Source organism: Alligator mississippiensis, chromosome 7, assembly GCF_030867095.1.
Source record: "Alligator mississippiensis isolate rAllMis1 chromosome 7, rAllMis1, whole genome shotgun sequence".
Lineage (NCBI taxonomy): Eukaryota > Metazoa > Chordata > Crocodylia > Alligatoridae > Alligator > Alligator mississippiensis.
This window is the reverse complement of record NC_081830.1, coordinates 81,048,247-81,068,140: the sequence shown is the minus strand read 5'-3', so window position 1 is coordinate 81,068,140 and position 19,894 is coordinate 81,048,247.

Here is a 19,894-nt window from a genome sequence, read left to right as displayed (position 1 = left end):
GAATTGGTCATTCATGAAGTGACCTGTCAGAGCATCTACAGCCATCAAAAGTTACCTGTCCAACATCCTGAGGGTGAAATTCTCATCTGCGCAGAGGCCATTATAAGGTCATGCTCTATTCATGTCCTTCTAGTTCAAAGCTTTTGAGCTGTGTGAATTTCAGCATGAATGACCCTTAGAAAAAAATTATAAGGAGGGGTTTCATTGGATGACTGGTACCATGCAAGGTCATCCATGTTTCAGTTGTCACCACAGTGGCTGGTGCATAATACATACTTAGAAGAGGTTAAATAGGAAATTATTTTCACTGTCTGGTGACATTAAAAAAATTGAGCAGAGGCAAACATCACATTTCTTGAGGTTTTCACCCAGTGCCTAGGTTAAGGAGCATCTAAGGCAACAGAGGCATTCTCAGCTCTTATTCATTTAGATTTCATTGAGTTTCAGAAAACTCCAAAGTTAAAAACATCTTTAGAGTGTGTGTTTCCTAAACAGATTAGAAACCAGAACTCTAGTTAGCCTTTGTATAGCTGTTTTGCTGAGGGTGTTTCTCTAAGAGCATGTAGGAACTGAATGATCAGCACTGAAAACCTTGACACTTTTTTAAAAGGCGTTATTTTCATTTTTTTTAAATGTGACAGGAAGAATTAGTACTGGCTCTTCTGTTTCAATAATGGCAGTGATGTTTTAATGACAACAAACATCATTCCATTTACATGCACATTTATGTAGACAAAAATTGTCATTACTTATTTTGGTGGAACATTTTATCATCTGCCTTATAAACAAATAAAATCAGTATAAGCTGTTTTTAGCCTTCAGCACTGTGTCAACATGAGCAACTCAGACCTAGACTTGCCAGCACTTACTGAAAAAGATCCCCTTCCATTTTCTAAAACGCTTAAGAATTTTTTTTTTTAAGTATTTTTGTTTCAGTTTTTAAGAATGCAGCAAAACTACTTAACATGATTGCTAGCAGCAAATAAAGAGAGGGTGGAGGGTAGAGTGGCCTAAAACACTCTATTTAAATGAAAATATGGGGGATATAATTATCTCTCTTGAAGTATCTGTTTGTTTGCTTTGTGTTTACAATGATGAAACAAAATATGACAAAAAAAGTAGGAGAAAACTTGGAAAAAATAACACTATCTTTTATTCCCCTTGCAAAAAAGAAAATGGCAGTTTTATGTATCTCTGGCTTACCTATTATCTGCTTTCTCTATTCTTCCTTCTCTCTGTTCTTATCACTAAGTGTGCATATGATTAATGTAGGTAAACTGTAGCACACCTACGTAAACCTTCCCTGGGTAGGATATTGTATATTCTTTTTTGTTAAGTCTTCAGTTTAATCACTAACTGTTTTTGTAATGAATAACGTGGATGTTCTTATATGGGAGAAAGCATTTCCTAACACAGAAGGAAACAGATGATTCCCTTTGATTTTAACGAGAGTTATTTGTGTTGAACTAACGCTACCCTACATGAATAAGGCCTGAATATTCGGGATCCACCTAGAGGGACTGCAGAATAGCTGGAAAAATGCTGAAGAGTAGGGCTGTTATCTAATATTCTAGCTTATGAGTATGACTAGGGCTACCAACTTTTGCCTGAACTATTGCCTGAACGCGGGCAATAACCGGTTTGGTCAAGAGCAATATGGAATGTAAGTCATGAGGTGGAGAACAGGAAATTGAGCACAGTCTTTCAACTACACAGTCTGTTTCACTGGATATAGACACTACATATGAGAACGTGAGTCACTGCTATCATTCCCAATGTGTTTGTCTGCCTACAAATATTGAAATGGTCCACTTATCATCATCCTGCCCTGCATCGGTTGGGGCAGTGTCCTGTCCTTGTGAGAAGATACAGGCAATGAGCCAGAACTTCACTGGCCCTTCTCCACTGAATGTTGCAGCTGGGAGCTGGATCTGTATTATCATGGCACATCTCACAGGAAAAAGACTAAGGGTACATCTATAACCTGTCCCTGATTTGTCACAGGAGGAACACCTCTAAGGATACTCTGCCCACCAACAAGCTCCGATTCCAGAAATGCAACAACAAAGCTGCTTTGGGGGCACTCTTCATGGCCACTCCCAAAACTTAAGTCTCTGGGGAACTTCAGAGTAAATGCTGGGGATGTCTTGGGAGTGGCTTTACTGCTGCATTTCCATTTGACACATGCAAATGGGCATAGGGGGACAGCACCTGCTGAGGACAGGGTAGCTATAGATTCATAGATGCTAGGGTCGGAAGGGACCTCAACAGATCATTGAGTCCAACCCCCTGCATAGGCAGGAAAGAGTGTTAGGTCTAGATGACCCCAGCTAGATGCATATCCAACCTCCTCTTGAAGACCCCCAGGGTAGGGGAGAGCACCACCTCCCTTGGGAGCCAGTTCCAATACCTTAGAAGATCTTGGCTTATGTAGCCTAACAAAAGGAAGACTTAGCTCACCCCAGATACATCAAGAGGTAAATACCAATAAGTGAGAAGAACTAAGTAAAGCTGAAACAATACTGAAGTAGGAACTAGGAATAAACCGGTTATGAATAAAAGGTTGGACATCAGAAGGAGGTTTCTACGTTCCAGAGGAGTAAAGCTCCAGAACAGTTTCCAGTAAGGACTAGTGGAGGCAAAAAAACCCATCTAGTTTTAAAAGGAAGGTTGATAATTTTATTAGCAGCTTATATCGTGCAGTTGTCTGGGACAGCAGGAGATCGAACTTGAAGATCCAGGAGAGTCCCTCGAATTCTGTATGCTATATTCTTATTCTGCATGCAACCCCAGTTTGGTGCTTGGAGGCCATGGTAAAGGGCCAAGTCACCTAGTGCACCAAGGGAATCAGTCTGGAATCAGAACTTGCTCCTTTTCATTGCCTACGTAGCTGAGAGCAGGTCCTTTTTCATAGGCGTGTGGATCTACACTGCTGTGTTGAATATGAAGTACTGCTTACTTCATTTATCTAAAATTATATCCGAAAGCAGTGTGCATAAAAACCCCCCAAACCTTAGTGGATGCACAGCCTAAGTATCTGAACATCTCTGCACTGAACTGGATTTATGAATATTTCCCCCGTCACTTCTCTCTCTCTCAATCTTTCCTTAGCATTAAAAACATACAATCAAAACATGCTATGACTCCTATGTTTAACTACCCTATCAGCACAAGGAAAATGGCATGAACCAAATTAGAGAGAAGATTCCTTATGTAAGTTATAATAAGGTGCATGAAAAACTACTCAGACTACAAATCCAAATTCTGATCATTAGTAACAAAGAGTCAACAGCACTTTTGCTAAGAGTTGATGTACTGGCTTCAAGAGGGAGGACAGCTAGATACTAAGCCCTTCTATACACTACACTCCACAGAGATGGATGTAGTATATATAAATAGATCTACAGGTGCACTCTACTGGTTCCTATCTATTGGAAATTACCTCTACAATCACCACTGGGCGATCGCCACGGGGTAGGCCATGCTTCTTCACTTTCTATCCTTAGCTGCTATGTCATGTTGTGTGTGATTTTAAGCAGTTGGCTAAACATCACACAGAGGCAGTGCATTTTAACAGTGGGTAAAATGATTCCAGTAAAGAGTTCGTGAAGAGCTTTGCTCTTATACATTATACTTTGGGTTTTTTTTACACAAATCATTACTTTTTCATACTCTGGATGAAACCACACCAGCGTCTATGGGGATGAATTCTACTACTGTTTATACTGAATTCAGTATGAGGGAAGGCCCTCGACTTCAGTATAGTTACTCTACATTTACACCAGTCTGACAAAGCAGGATTTAGCCCCTGGTTCCTTATTTACTTAGTTCACTTTAATATCAAGGGCATCCTTAATATCAATCACACAGGGCCAAATTCTGTTCTTGCATACAATATTATAAAGCTAGATTAGTTTCACTCAAATCAATGGATTTATTCCAGATTTACACCAGTTGTAACTGACAGTAGGATTTTAGTTCCATCTTTCTTAGGGTATTTGTAGTAAAGACAGCTTTGAAAGTGTACTGAATGTGGGCAGCAGAACAACTTTGCCATTGAAGCTAACCAAGAGAGCTCCCCTAATAAAAGTATGACATACATGAGTGCCAATACAAGGGACTGAAGGAACAACGAAACACGGCCACCTGACCTGGGTTAAGGTTACAAAGGACTACTATCCCAGCCGCATAACCAGGATCCTTATTACTGACTTCAGTGGCAATATTTATATCTTTCTGAAATTCAGATGCAAAAATTCTAACCCACATGGAACAAATACCAACTAATACAATCAGTTTTACCAGCCAGTAACTGCTATATCGGGCAGTCATTCTTTGTGCTTGTAAAATAAAGAAACACTGTTGCCTTCCACAAACTACCTGTGCTATCCCCGTATGTTCATTGTAAAGACAGGGATGTATTAGCATGTTCTTTTGCCCCTCTCTATTTGCGTCAGGGATAAATGTTGAGAGACATAAATGGTTGTTGTTAAACAAGATGCAAAGCCTAAGAAAAGAAGGCCTCAGGTGTAGTGAGTTTTTTAACACTTGCAAATAGGGAGGCTAGGGACAAGGAGATACTATTTTGGCTAATTATAAAGATTATGATTCATATTCATTGCTCGTTTTGAAAATATGTTTGAACAACAAGTGAATGAACCAAAAATGGGGGGGGGGGGGGGGGCAGTGAAAAGAAAGTAACTGGGACTAAAGTAGCGTTTGCTACTCATTCTTGATTTAAGTTAGAGTAACATTCATAATGCATCAGTTTAGAGTACGTATTCAGCACTGTAGAAGCTATTTTCTTCAAGAAGATCGATCCCGTCTAGGTGGTGTAGGTGTAGTAAGGCAGAGATAATAGGTTTAGTAACAGTGGGCAAAATAACGTGAGGAATAATTTATGTACGAGCTGTTCTAAATGTTAAGGAGGAGGGACGGGGACCTAAAACATATTCTCATCAGGAAAAAATCATACAAAAGCTTGTCATAAATGAAAACAATTTACTCGTACCAGTATCCTTAAGTGCCACAAACTCTTCTGCTGCCGTTGCTACATTCTCTAATGATATTACTGCATATGGCACATCTCATCTAATCTGTTAGTAAAATCCTAAAGTCACTTATGTCAGTCTCTAATGCAAGCCAAATGAGTCTTCCCAGTAATAAGAAGCTTCGCAGAATTAGTTTTCGTTTTGCAGAAAATTGCCATTGGGGCTGGCACTTTTATCTAAAAATTTCACTCGTGCATAAGCAAAAAACTCATATATTATTTGGTTACATTCCATCAGTATGAGAAATAACATTGTGAGAATTCTATGCATGCTAATGATATATAGAAATCCACCTGCTTTCAGATAAAATGAGTTTAATTTTCTGTTGCCCACTGCCTGGTTGGCCTTTCATAAATTACTTATGCACAGCTATTATTAAAATAGAGGGAAAGCAAATTAGAAAGTCCTCATATCTCTCCACTGGATTTAACCAAGGCAGGGCTGTGACAGCTAGAGTCAGCGTTTTTGAAAAAATTCTGCTCTCTTGAAAAATTTTGCATCTCTATACAATTCTATGCCACTGTTGTAAACGTTCTGACCTGCCTTCTTACCAAATTAACCTAAATCCTTTCTATTTTTCAACATTAATGGAATCCTCTAGAGTCCTGCTGATATATATTAAAATATATTTATTGGTTAATTTGAATTCCAGCATTTTGTACCTCATTTCCCAGTACTTCTGTTATATCTGAACAGCTTGGAGCTTTAGCATTAGAAACTTACAAATTAAGATAAATACATCTGACAATTATCAGATCAAAACAACTTAACTTTCATTGGAATATATGATTGCAAATTTCCCTTCGTGATGAAAGAGAAAATGAGGACTGCCTCCTTGAAACAGTTAATTGGATTTGAAAGTACTGTATATTTCAGGCAATTGGTGCAGCTTTTGGTTGGTCAATGACTACTTGACCTCCTGGTTTAACAACAGACAATTGGTTTTCATTTCTTGAGGGTCTTTCAAGTCCATAGTTCATGGTGACTTTAAGTTTAATTTCTGTTAATGATATTATTTTGCTCTTTTAGGATAAAACTTTCTTGTGATGTGTTGAGCAGCAGTGACAATCCTATTACTGGGCGAGGAAAGATACCTTCTCAAATAGCACTCTTGAAATAGTCTGTCGCGTTATGTTATTTTAAAACACCTTTTTAGCATTTCAGGTTTAGATGCGCATGAGTAATAAAGCTGGCACTTATTCTGAAAAATGCTTGTTAAATACACACACACACACACACACACACACACACACACATACATATATACACACTACAGTCTGTGCCCCCAAAACCTCCCATTTAAACCAGTAGACTTCATTCTGACCTGATTTACAAGCCTGGAAGGGTGATACCTCCTATTGTAAAAGTACAGCTGTGCAGGACTTACTCACTTTGGTAACTACTCCCTCGCATAGCTATATGAGTAAGTTAGGGCAGCGAGAGAAAGGACTATGCAGTTGGGCCATTAGGCTCCTGGTTAAAATTTTATCATACAGAAACCATATAGCCTGTTTTGTCATTATTCAGGCACATCAGCATTGCCCGATCCTGTTCAATAATCACCTTAGATCTTTTGAATACCACTGAATCCCTTGTATAATGCAGTTGCACTCTTAAAGACCAGATCCAGACAGAAGGTGTAAAGCTTTGCAGCTTTGATCCACGCACCAGCCGAGTAGCAGCCCTAGCGTGAAGAGAAGTAACAGAACGGAGCTCTGATGAGATGACTAAAATTAATTAATCAAATGACATTTGCTCTTCAGAGATAGACACAGTATAAAGAATATGAGTTTTTTTGTTCCTGGGTATGTGGTATTTGGGGCTAAATCCTTGGCTGGTGTTAATCCATGTAGCTGCACTGACTTCAGTAGAACGATATCAATTTGTGTCAACTGAGAACCTGGCCCTTCCAGGAATATTATGTAATAGCTGAAGCAAGGTATTCAAAGTTACAACTCCTGGATTTCGTTCCTGGTTTGACCATACTGTCTTCAGGAGACCCTGACACACATTACCGTGGGCTCTGCCATGTGGTTCAGTGTCTATACGTGTCCACTGGGAATAAATCATACTTACCTCCCCCACAACATTGTTATGATTTTTAATTAATTGTTGATTGTAAAGTGCTTTCATAGTCCTGAGTGGAAAATGCAATGGGAATGCAAAGTACATTATTTTATAATACCATTATGTTTTCAGTGTCAGTTCTGCTGCAGAAAGTATTTTTAAGCTGGCAAAAAATGTTTCTAGAATTTTTTTGTTGTAGAATACCATGAACATACTCTTCACAACGATGCAGCATGTGACTTTTAGGATGACCTACATAACATATTAAGGTCTTCATCTGTGTAACTAGTGCAACCATGTCAAACTAATACCAATAAAAACTGTATAACCCATCGCACATTCTCACTCTTGCCCACAGATTTGAACTGGACTTAACTGACTTGTCACAAAGCAAAAACAGCAGTACTACCAAGCTCTAGCATTCAAAAATCACGATTCATTCCTTTCAAAATTATGAGACTTGGTCAATATATATATGTATAGTCTCCAAATTTATATTTTCTCATTTGACCAAGTCTCATTTTATTTATATATAATATTATTATATAAATAATATATATTATTTATATATAAAATGAGACTTGGTCAAATGAGAAAATACAAATTCTGAGTCTATATATAATGAGAGGTTTTTTGTTTTAAAAAACTGGAGTTTTTACTTGCCTTTGAGTTCTCGAGCTTTTAGACCAGTGTTTCTCAAACTTTGTAGATTCAGGGCACTCCTTGTAAGAGTCAAGGTACCCCTTGTTAGATTTGGGGCACCCTCAGAAAATGTCAGCTTGTAGCTTGTCACTCATGTTTTGACTACAAACACTAAGAAAAGAAGCAATTTTTCTGTTGCAAAGAACTTAGACTACAATAGGCCAGCATGTTTTTAACACAGATTCCTAATTGGAATCTCTGGATTTATTTTGTGAATCCTTTTCACATACCATTGTGCTAGCATTGCATGGCACCCTGCAACACCCTTGAAATGATCTGAAAGTACCCTGAATGAGAATCACTATTTTAGACTATACTCAAGTCAAATTCTCTCTCCTTCCTTTCGCCACACCCCCAAAGGCTGGAAATGTACTTTGTACTTTTTTTGTAACAAGAGACTAAATCTCACATGTTTACACATGTGTAGGCTCTCTGACTTTAATTAAAAAAACAACACTATATGTTGCAAAGGTCACAATAAAAAAAAAAAAGAGAGACAGAAATTGGCAACAGGGGGATAGGATGACATTGACCTCAGTGGGACAGCACAACGTGGTGGTGTTCTTAGCAAATTTTAACACGTTTGAATTTTGCAAATTGTTTGCAGTTAATCATAGAAAACAGTGATTGGAGCCTGATGTCTACAGTTCTCTGATTACTCCCTGCAGGCTGCAGTCCTTCCTTATGGGTTTTGGCTATACCGCCTAAATCCACATGCCTACTCAAAAACAGCTGCTTCATATATACATAACCTATCTAACACCTATTTTTAAATCTTGAAGCATAGTCTACATACCTTGCGCAGAAGTGAATTTAAACGATTATTTATTTGTCCTACTGTAACACCTAGATAACTATTGTGTTATCTATATGAACATGAACCTACATTATATAATTTGCTGTTTAAACACAAAACAAGAAGTCCCTGTCCCAAAATATTTGCAACGTAAGTATAAGATAAGAGATGACAGGTGGATGCAAATAAATAGACAGGGGGCATGAAGCAATAACCACAGTTAGCAGTCCATGAGCCATCTATCAACTGAAATACATTCTCATATAACACTGGCCAGATACTATTGAACAGCGAATGCGTGCATAAAAATCTAACCCTGTTTGCAGATTATTCATGAACAACAACAAGAAAAAAAAGATAATTTATTTCCTTTGAACAGCTCACCCAGCTGTAGCAATCAACAACGAGATCCTAAAGTCTGGAAAGCATGACATGAATTTAAAAAGTATTCTAAATTTAAAGTCAAAACCCATGGCTTTTTCCTACACTGTGAAGTACAGAATGTTCTGTGTACCCAGCAGAGGACATTCTAGAGTATTAAACTGTTGAAATGCTATAATTAAAGGTCTGTCAGAGTTTCCATTAAATCCCTGATTTTCAGAGTTTAATTAACAACAACAGTGAAAATTAATGTGAACAGAATTAAAGCTAGTATCATATTCCTTTTGCATATTAATTCCTGATTTTAAGTCTTTGCAAGATGTGGAGGTGATCCTGCTCTCCTCGCTCAAAAAAGCCTGCCACTGAAAGGGAAATTCTTTGAAGTAAAAACTCCCCATTCCAGTCACTGGGATATTTGTCCAGAAAAGGCCTAGAGGTTCAGGCCGTAAAACAGGCACAGCATTTGTAAGGTTTGCAAAACTTAAAAGAAACTGGATGAACATTTAAGAAAGCCAAGTAATACAGAATGAATGAAATAACAGTTACAGGAGGAGTTTCAAGCTACAAAAGCTCACAGTCTCATTGTTTAAAACATGCAAAGTGTCACCTTTGATTACAGTCAAAGAACCTGACCCTGTACCACTCAAGTCTGATTAGCACGAAGGACAAGTGAGCCTTGAATAATTTTAGACAGAAAATGAGAAGGCTTCTAACCATCGCAGCAGAGAAATTCTGGAAAAGTCGGTCTACAGGACTAGTAACAACAAAACAACTTACTTGATCCTAAGGGACAGCTTAATCAGGTTATGAAAGGGCCTGTATGATGGGGTAGCTATGGTAACAGGAGGACAAGACTGAGTGGGGAGGTCCATTTCAGTTCTTGTTCCTGGTCCCCCCTAGGAATCCTGGCTGGGCCTGGGCTGCGTGACCAGCGTGTTGTACTTGGTTGTCTCCTACCTCTATGCCCCTCATTCTTTTAATCGCTCTGTTGCGGTAAAACGCCGATACAGAAAACAGACAGGACAGCGATGCTTTTCTAGAGCGCTGTCCAAAACAATTTTCACCAATACAAAGTTCTCCTTGGTCTGAATCAGGCAATAAAAAAGGTCCATTTGAACCTAAGTCTGTCACATCCTAGGACGATACCTTACCCACTGGACTTCCGATTATTCAAAGTTGGGTTCTTCTGCTCAGCACCAGAGATCCCATCCTGCGGGTAAAACATTTATGTGGGTGTCAGTGGTGTTGCCTGCATTGATTTGTGAGCAAAGAGAGCCAACTGCCACAAGTGTAGAAGCAACTTTGAAGGGGTCTAATGGGAGAGTTCTGCTGTCCTACAGCTGTCCTTGGTGTAGCTTGAATCTGCTTGTCATAACCCCCCCACCTCCTCCCAGAAATAATTGGGAATTTACAGAGCAAAATTTATATATATAATATTAAATAATGCATTAAAATAGTACAGGATTCTGTTTGCACAAGAGATCATACTCCATTCAGTATGAGGACCTGAGGAAAAGGCAACGGTGCGTTATGAAAACTTGCTGAAAAGCTCACTACACAGTATTTACTTGTTAATGGATTTGTGTCTATCATCTATGCTTCAGTCTTCATCAACAGGAGCACTTCAGTGCAGAGAAATATGATTTTAACATATTGGAACAAAGGTGAAAGGAGAAACAGCAAATGGAATACTATTTGCATCTGTACAAATAATGTCTCCTAACACCTATAAATGCTATTTTAATATGAACTAAAGTAAACGGACATGTCTAAAGTGCATCAAGTAGATGTGGAATCAAAATTCCTGCTTTGGATTCAAAGTTATTAATCTTTGTGTATCTTTCTGCTTATATATTCATTAGGTTGCTTCTACAATTTAAGCGACTCACTAGTAGACAAAATGTACAGTGTAACATACAGGAAATATGCAACATTCCCAGAATAAAGGATTTTAATTTTATGCACTGTGATTTAATGACTTACAGACTTTGGGTGTATATATGTCTGCGTGTGGACATATGATCTAGTAAACCAGTATAATTTAAACCAGGTTTTGTCTTGAAAAATTTTACTGTGATAGGAGCAAATAAATGCCCTCAGTTGTGCCAAATTAACATTCTCATAGGAGATTGCTTATAGGAAACAGGTCCTTTATGGCCCTGCTTCCCTGTCCCAACCTGGAATAGAAACCACTGTATCTTCAAGGAAATGCGATGCATCCTCTAAAAGTCTTAGGCCTTCACTTCCACTTGCTGCATGACAGGAAGGAAGACTATGCTGAAGGCTCCTTGACGTGACCTGAAATGGTGGCAGAACATCATGGCACCACCATGAATATCTATCCAATGGCACATGCTATGGTAGTCTACATGAAGTCATGGCACCAAGACTTCAACTATTTCTTGATCCTTATCTGGATGTTTGCCTTGCTATACAAGATTTTTCAGAGCTGAACAAGACACGATGCATTGTCCATTATAATAAATGCCCAAAGGGATCTGTGCAGTTTCCTCCCAGCAAAGAACTACAACCTGCCAGAGGAAGAAAATAACACCAATCAGAATGGCTTGCTTCGGATCCATTTCCAGTCCATCCACTGCTAATTCTGGGCATGAGAGAAAAGTGCAGATTGGTGGGAGACTATAGAGCTGAGGATATGGCATGATCACCAGTGGAAGACAAAGCCTACTTTTCTTCCAGAACTGGCCCTGAAGCTGTGAGGGCAGCCCACCCACGCTAGTCCCACCGACTATAAAGAAGTGGGTGGCAATAACAATTCAGAAATGCTTTCACCAAGTCACATGAGCAAGTCTGCTGCTTAATGGAGTCTGTGCAGTCATCAAGAGAGCACTCACCCTGTGTTTCCTGAAGCTCTCAAATCCCTAGAGATTGACATATTTGCCTGTTTGGGGTTCCACAACTGAACTGAGGCAATTGGCAGCATGAATAGCCTAAGCTACCCCATCCTGTCCTTGGATGACATAAACAGAAAGCACAGGATTGGGCCTCAGCACAATTTAATACAAGCCACAGTTTTGCTCCTTTTCACACCACACCCAATTACTGGGAACAGTACTGGGCCCTGCTTGGATACAGTCGAGTACATGAACCTGTTTCTGCCCCATTACAGTCAACTGGTTGGACACTAGTATAATGCTAGCCTATTCCTACTGGAGCATTAAGTGAGATTTAATTCAATGAAGCACAACTGGATGACAGTACATCACAGTACAGCATACGATGCAACATATTTCTGCACAGAAGTTTAGATGCATTTGAGCTCAATCAAGAAATGTAGGTGATAATCAATTTAGTTTTTCCCCTATGACAAAATAAGTTAGGTGATATGTTTTCATCATTTGTTGTCTTCATGCAAAGAAAGACGATTACTAGCCAATGGCCTTTCGCATTAGCTGAAAACATGCCTTTTCGGTGTTAATTTTAACTCTACTAGCAATCATTAAGGGATATACTTTGACTTGCCCTCACAAAAGCACTGGGAGCTTTCCCATGGCTTGTGCCCAAAGGCCAGCCACCACTTCAGACCTTGTATTCAAGTCTCTGGCTCTAGGAACAGAACATGGAAGCAGAATACAGCTGCTTCCAAGTAGAGCAGCACTGATTGGCAATTTTTCAATAAGACTGTTTTTTTGTCAGAACTGAACTTTTCATAACTATGTTCCAGTTATAACAAAACCTTCATTGCGAAAGATTTCTCAGGACCAGGTCCTGTCAAAATAAGGAAGAGAGAAGCCCAGCCCAGCCAGCTAAAACTTCAGCAGTTAGAGTACTAATCTGGAATGTGGGAGACCCAAGTTCAAATCCTTGTTCCAATAAACCTGACCCAGGTTTTGAAATGAGAACATTCAGAATAATGTTTATTAGAACTTGCAGATTTGATAGGTTGCCAGATAAATGAATGCTTTGGAGAAAGTGGGTAACTAGTTGAAGGCCCCCAACATACCAGTCCTGTATATTGACTAAAAGTTATAATCACGCCCACAATCAAGCATGACAGACCAACCATATGGGTCAGAAATAGTCTTGGTTAGCTGCAATGCATGCAGGAGCCCACCAGCAGCGGGGAATGTAAAAGAGAGGCTATTGTAGGCACAGAGACCTAGTGAACTGCAAAGCAGCACAATATGCCTGTTACTGCTTTCATCAATGCCCGTTTGACACTGGAGTAACCTCACTCATTTTTCAATAAAGTTATTCCTAGTTTGCAGTACTACCAAAGGAAAATCAGACCAAACAAACAGAAGAAAACTGCCTTCCACATTTTACCATATGTAAGAAGCCTATGGTAAGAATCCAAATAATTTCTTCTGCATGAGGCTGTAACTCTTGTAAGACAGGATAATGGCCATTATTCTTCACTTGGCCAGTTCATATTGTGGCACTAAGAGGAAATGAGTCTGTCAAGTTTTTGTCTGCTTTATTTGATTTTTCACCATGCTGCCTCTGTCCTCCCTCCATTGTGTTGGGAGTGCATTAGGCATTGAAGGAGCAGTGAGGCACAACCAGTGTGGGGTGAAGCTGGTGATGGGAATGGAATTACAGTCAGACAGCAAATCCTTTCTCTGAGCAGAAACGAGCCTAATAGAAAGGCTACACTGCTGATCTCTATGACACGTATCTATGTTGATATGACACATTACAGGGAAAGGATTAGGGACAGGATTTCTGACACGGCTGCTGAGATGTCAGTAGAGATTGTTTTACGCATGATCTCATGCTGAGACTTAAATTTCCAGGCTCTTCATTTTTAAGAAAGTCTGTATGTTTTCATTTGGACTCCCCCTAGACTTGCAACCGTCGATAAATGTCTGGTACCGACAATGCACATATTTCATGGGCCGGATTCACAACTGCCCTCCAGCTTTTGGAGTCTTTTAAACCATTGGTGTCCATCCTTACCATTCCAGATGTTTATCATTCCCCACTCCCCACCACTTTCAAAGAAAGTGCAGAGCAAAGTTGAACTTCCAAATTAGTACAGATTGTGGTGAATAATGTTTTGGGGCTCCATTTTTTTTCCCACATATACATAGATCTGATCTTAAAGGATTTCACCACATTGAAGACCCTCTAGAAATGGAAAGAGAAAGAAAGAAAGTAATCAGGTGGAAAAACTGCGGTGTGGACACAAAGGATTAATGCATCTCTGAGCGTATACAGGGAACTGCTAGAGGGTCAGGAAGAAGAAAGAGTAGGATGACAGAAAGAGAAAATTAAACTGAAGGAAAAGGAAGAAAGACCAAATCTACAATATTCTCTAGGTGGATGAAGAGATTACAGTGTGATTATAGCAACATAGTGGGATCGGTTTATTATTATTATCCATAAGAATCAGAGTTACACAGAAGTATAACAAACTTAAAAAGAGTATGAGACCCAAACAAGTTTAAGAATCAGTGGTCTAAACTGAACTATAAGTATTGTGGGAGAGGGTCACTACCTTCCAAAGTGTACGTGACGGTGCTGTATGAATAAACGTAGCATATTCATTTATTATTAACTAGCACTAGAAAACAAATTGGTCAAGAGATACATAAGGAAGAAGAGTACAATCACATCTGATAATGTATGTGATACTCCTGTATTTATTATACAATGTTAAGACGACAAATACAGAATTTGGAGATGTCACAGACCAGCTGGGTCATGCTCTCTATGACAACTGCAGAGAAGAAGAAAAGTAAGAGTAGAAGAATAAATGCCAGACAACATAACATGTTCAAGCATCTGAGAATTGTACTTTTGACTTATTATTTCACTTTACTTGAGACTGTCATTTGATTTCTAATAATAGTTATAATTTAATACATCACCGTCAGAGCATGCATTAATTATTCTAATGATAGTAAAAGAGTGTAAACTTTGCTAAATGTTGTAAGACTCCATGAGCCTTGTGTCAGATGAAAGCACTTTTGTAGGATTATCTACATGCACTCATTTCTATATGATGATTAAAAAAGAGTATTTGGATTTTTTGGTTTTATGTTTTCCACATTAAGCTCACCATATTGTCAAAAGGTGTATGCAAGCATAGATCAGCACATTTCAAGGGTTTGTGCTAATTTAAGACAGTAAAGAGTCTGGCCCACACTTTTCCAACATGTCCAACATGAGAAGCAAATCACCTGACTGTAAAGAAGTGACCTGGGCAACACACAAGCAGCGATTCAAACAACAAAGTAGATAAATCTGGGTCCTTCTTCTAGAGCTGTGAATAGTGATAAAACTGTCAAGCCAAAAGAACTCCCAGAGCACAGAGCTATCTGCAAGGAGAAAATAGAACTGAAAAGCATTTGAAGGCATTTCCTTACTTATGTAGGATAACTTTGCACAGCAGAACAAGCACACTGAAGGCACAAGTGTATATGCAGATAGACGACCACAATGTTCACAAGAGGGTGCTTATAAAAAAAGACATTGCTCCATCTCACGCAGCAAATCTATGTGACCTCTGCCTTCGCTAACTCAAAAACAGATGCTGTTTGCAGGGAGAGGACCAGGCCACATGCTTATATATGACATCAGACAAATGACCTTGGTCCTATGGAGGATGTTCTGCTTCTTTTTCTTCTGCTGCTGCCCAAGCAAAAGCTGTTGCCGTGACAACCAGGGGCATTCTCTGGCTCCTCACATGCCAGTAGGAAGAAGGCCAATTTCCTCCAATAAGAAGCAGAACTGCTGGGAAATAAACAACTAACAACTGCTCTAAGCCCCTCCATCCTATGATCCTGCCTAAATAGAGAATCCTATTTAAAGTTGGGGGATCTCATAAAAAGTAGTAGGGTGGGTCAAGCACTGAAAACTCCTAGAAAGAGTGAAGTCACTTGAAGACTTGGCTACATCAGCAACGACTATGTCTCAAAGGGCAGGGGCCTGATTTCCATTTTCAAATGAGCATCACATAGGCATAACTCTACCAACTTCAACCAAGTTTTTCTTAATTTACACTAGGGCATGATCTTGACATTTTCTTCAGTTAGCCATCTAAACCTAGTAAGATGACAGAAGATTCATAGATTCATTCATAACTGCTAGGGGCTGGAAGGGAACCCTGGAGATCATCAGAAGAAGTCCTTGCAATTACTAGAGAATGACCATGTGCGAATCACAGGGGGGCAGAGGCAGTGGCTACAACCCCAAGCCCACATAGGGGCCAGAGCCGCAGCAGCCACCTGCCTTCCCACCTTGTACTCAAATATAAGACAAATCGGGAACCTCATTTGCATTTGAGTAAATACAGTGATTAGAAAAGATCCCCATGTCTTCTGCTGCACGAACTGTCTTGATGGTTTTGCCTCTGCCTTGCCCATTCCCTCTCACTGTCCGGCCAGACCCCGAGGAATTCACGTAAGTGTGGACAGCATTCTGTACTCTCTCTCTCTATCATACGTTGTTCCCAACCAATAACCTTTGCTCCTCTTTTAACACTATTCTGTAGAAATACGGGAAGGAGTGATGCGTTTTAAGGTGGCACATAGAGAAAACATGGTTGTAGAAAACACCTGGCTCAAATGAGACTATGTAGACATTTCACAAGCATGTCCAAATGAGTGAGATCATTTGAACTGGTGATGGTGGGAACACAAGATTTGTGGTGTTGGATCTGATTATTCATCTCCTTAGCTGCCCATCCTGCTTTAGGATGAAGCAGACAGCGCCCTTTTACTCATCAGTTATTTACCGCTTCTAGGGTGAAATGCCTTCATAACCCTGAATATACCATATGGGATGGACATACTCAAATCACTGAATAACTAGGTATAGGCTACAGCAGTGATGGCCAATCTTTTTAGCAGGCATGCCACAAATTAAGCCCTGCACCCTCTCCAAGTGCCACTACGATCCTCACCCCTAATCTGATCTGCTGCTCTGCTCCCTGCCTGATCTGCCACTGTGCTCCCTGTCCCCTCTCTAATCTGCCACATGCCACACAGTGTCTGCCTGTGCCATTTGTAGCACGTGTACTGCAGGTTGGCCACCCCTGGGTTACAGCATGTACACAACAGTGATTACATGCACATAATGTGTTTCTTAATGTCAATGACAAGTAAAAATCTTTCTCTCTTGCTCTGTACATAAGGGGAGGGCACATATGAGCAGGAGACCAGATGGCTGACAGTAAGTAAACAACTCCCTCTCAAAAGTCTCCCTGGTATTAGGTGGAGTATTGCAGCCCGGAGGACAACAATCAAGCCTTCTCTTTACAAGATCTCCCAAATTCCCTAAATGTTAACAGCAAAAAGACTAAGCAGAGCAAACTAAATCTTTATGGGCCCAATGCAATAGGTGCATATTTGCTATGTTGGTCTGACGGATTTCAGGATCTAGCTTCATAACGGAGTAAACTTTACTCCCCACACAAAACAACAGGTTATTCACCTGTGATAAGATTTCATATAGTACATTCCCATATTGCCTTACCCTAGAGAGCATCACCTTTCAATATACCCCTTTGTATTAATTCACTGGTACACCTAATATACCTTGTAGGTGTTTGCTGTTTACTTTGACTAAAATGTCTTTTTGGCCTCTAATTTTTCTGCCTCTGGTAGTTGCTTTTTTATCCTCTAGTTTGTACATTTCAGTCCGGTCTTTTACTTCCTCACCACTTATGTGCGTGCACGCACGCACACACACACACACACACACACACACACACACACACACACACACAAAAAATGGGGCTTGGAACTTGTAAGCACTACTGTACTATTACTACACTTCTTCTTTGGCCTTCTTTAAAATGCAGAAAGATGTTCTGTTAGACAGAAAGAATGCACTCATTAAGGTGAACTTCTAAATATGTGCATCAGAACCCTAAAAGACTTTGTGCCGCAGGTAGTAGAGGAACTCACCGATGCAGCCTAGGCTCAAAAACAAAATTTCACTTGCCACTACCCAAGCTGGCAAGGATTCTGTTTAAGAAACAAAGGGAAAAAGAAAAGAATGGTTATTTTTAAAATTGCAACCTGAAATCATGGAAATACAAAGAACACAAGCAGCAGCACTGCCTAGCAGTTAAGCTGTACCACTAGAAATGAGGGAAATCTGGGCTCTACTCTGGTTTGCTGTATAGCTTAAAGCAAACTGAAGAAGTGCTTTGAGAACTGTTACTGTCTCAATTTTTGTGCCCAGAAAATGATTAGAATAGCTGTGCCACCTATGAAAATATGGTGAAGCTTCACCAATTAATCAGTGCAAAATCCTTTGGGATGCTTTACTGAAGACACTACTGTCGAGTCAAAAACATTCAAATCATCCCACAGAGCCATCTACGCAAAACAGAAAGGAGTTTTGATACAGAGTTAGTCACTGTGATCAGAAACCTTATGGTGTAACGGTCTTTGTTCCAAATGAAGCCCGATGGTATTTTCCCCTAATTATCCCTTGCATGGTCATTTACACCAGAGCAAAATGGGTATAAAAAACAAATCTCAAAGTACTCTTCATGTACACTGGCAGCAGTGTTTTCCATCTCATTTTTCTCACTGGGCAAGATTCACCACTGTGTTCAGAGTGGAATAGGTAGCATAATGTTGCGGTGATTCGGAGCCACTTTATACCTATGCATCACATTGTACAGGGCAATGAAGTATCAAGTGCTTGATCTCCTCCCCAAAATTGTTAAAAACTAATTCTGGGTAAAACAATCTGAGACCGTAAGCATTTTTCTGTAACTTTCGGTTCCTGTCCTGTCAGGAGGGATCCAACAGAAATCCTGCTTTGACAAATCTTTTTCACAACCCTGTCCTTAGCAAGGGTTAGATCTTTTGATACTGTACTCGGTTCTAACATGTGGGTATTTTAAGTGGGAATACGCTTCACACTTGACCAGAAGGAACTGCTTCTGGAGGGGATAGTACAGTTCTCTCTCCTACAGTTAGTCCTCAGCTGTTGTCCTAAAATTCCCGACAAGCCTAATAATTAGTGTCACGGGTGAGAGCAGTTTTAAGCCAGTTTTGTGCTTATTGGTCTTTGCTCATCTACATCAGATCTCTCCATAACAGAATCACTCTACTTAACCAGGTCCTTAGCTATCTTTCAGTTGACTAGTGTCAATAATAATCATGCTAGTACCTTTTTATTTTTAGAACACTCAAATCTAAATGCCAGTAAGCTCTGTATGTGTGCGCGCGCACACACACACACACACACACACGTGCAAGTAGCTAATAACTGAACATATCCAAAGGGCAACAAGTCTTTCTGGAATAGTAATGAATACAGAAATCATCTTGTGCGCTGCATGGGAGAGGTACATTTCAAGATTTTACTATATAGCTTCCATGAAAATTGGCCCCTAAGCAAGGGTGAGTCATTGATGAATACAGCTGTAAGGCTTCATGCTGTGCAGCGAGAGCTGTAAAAGACATTAGAGGAACACAGGGGAGGAGGAGGAGAGTGAGGGTTAGAAGGTTATTAAATAAAACCTAGCCATGGTATTACATGAACAATGTTTTGAAAATCCCCAGTCTAGTCAGCAGGCACAGATCTGACTGCTGACTTCAGTGCCCTCTACTGACTGCTGCTCACAGGGGCTATAAAGACAAATCGCCATCTTAGCCATAACTACATCTGTGTCTACCCTTGAAAGGCTTGCTGGTTTAGCTGTACTGGCAAACCCTCCTAGTGAAGATGCATTTTTTCTGGGTTTAGCTTATTCTAGTTCTCTGAGCGAAATAAGGTATTAGACTTTTCTTCTGGCATTACTGCATCAGTGCTAGGGCTTTTGCTGGTATAGCTGTCAGCCTGAACCATAACCCTAACCAATCTAAGTATGTCAGTAAATGTTTTTAAGCATGGCCTAAGGCTATTGGAGACCATGATGGACTAGAGATGAGACTAAAACATAAAATTTACATCCAATCACAAACTT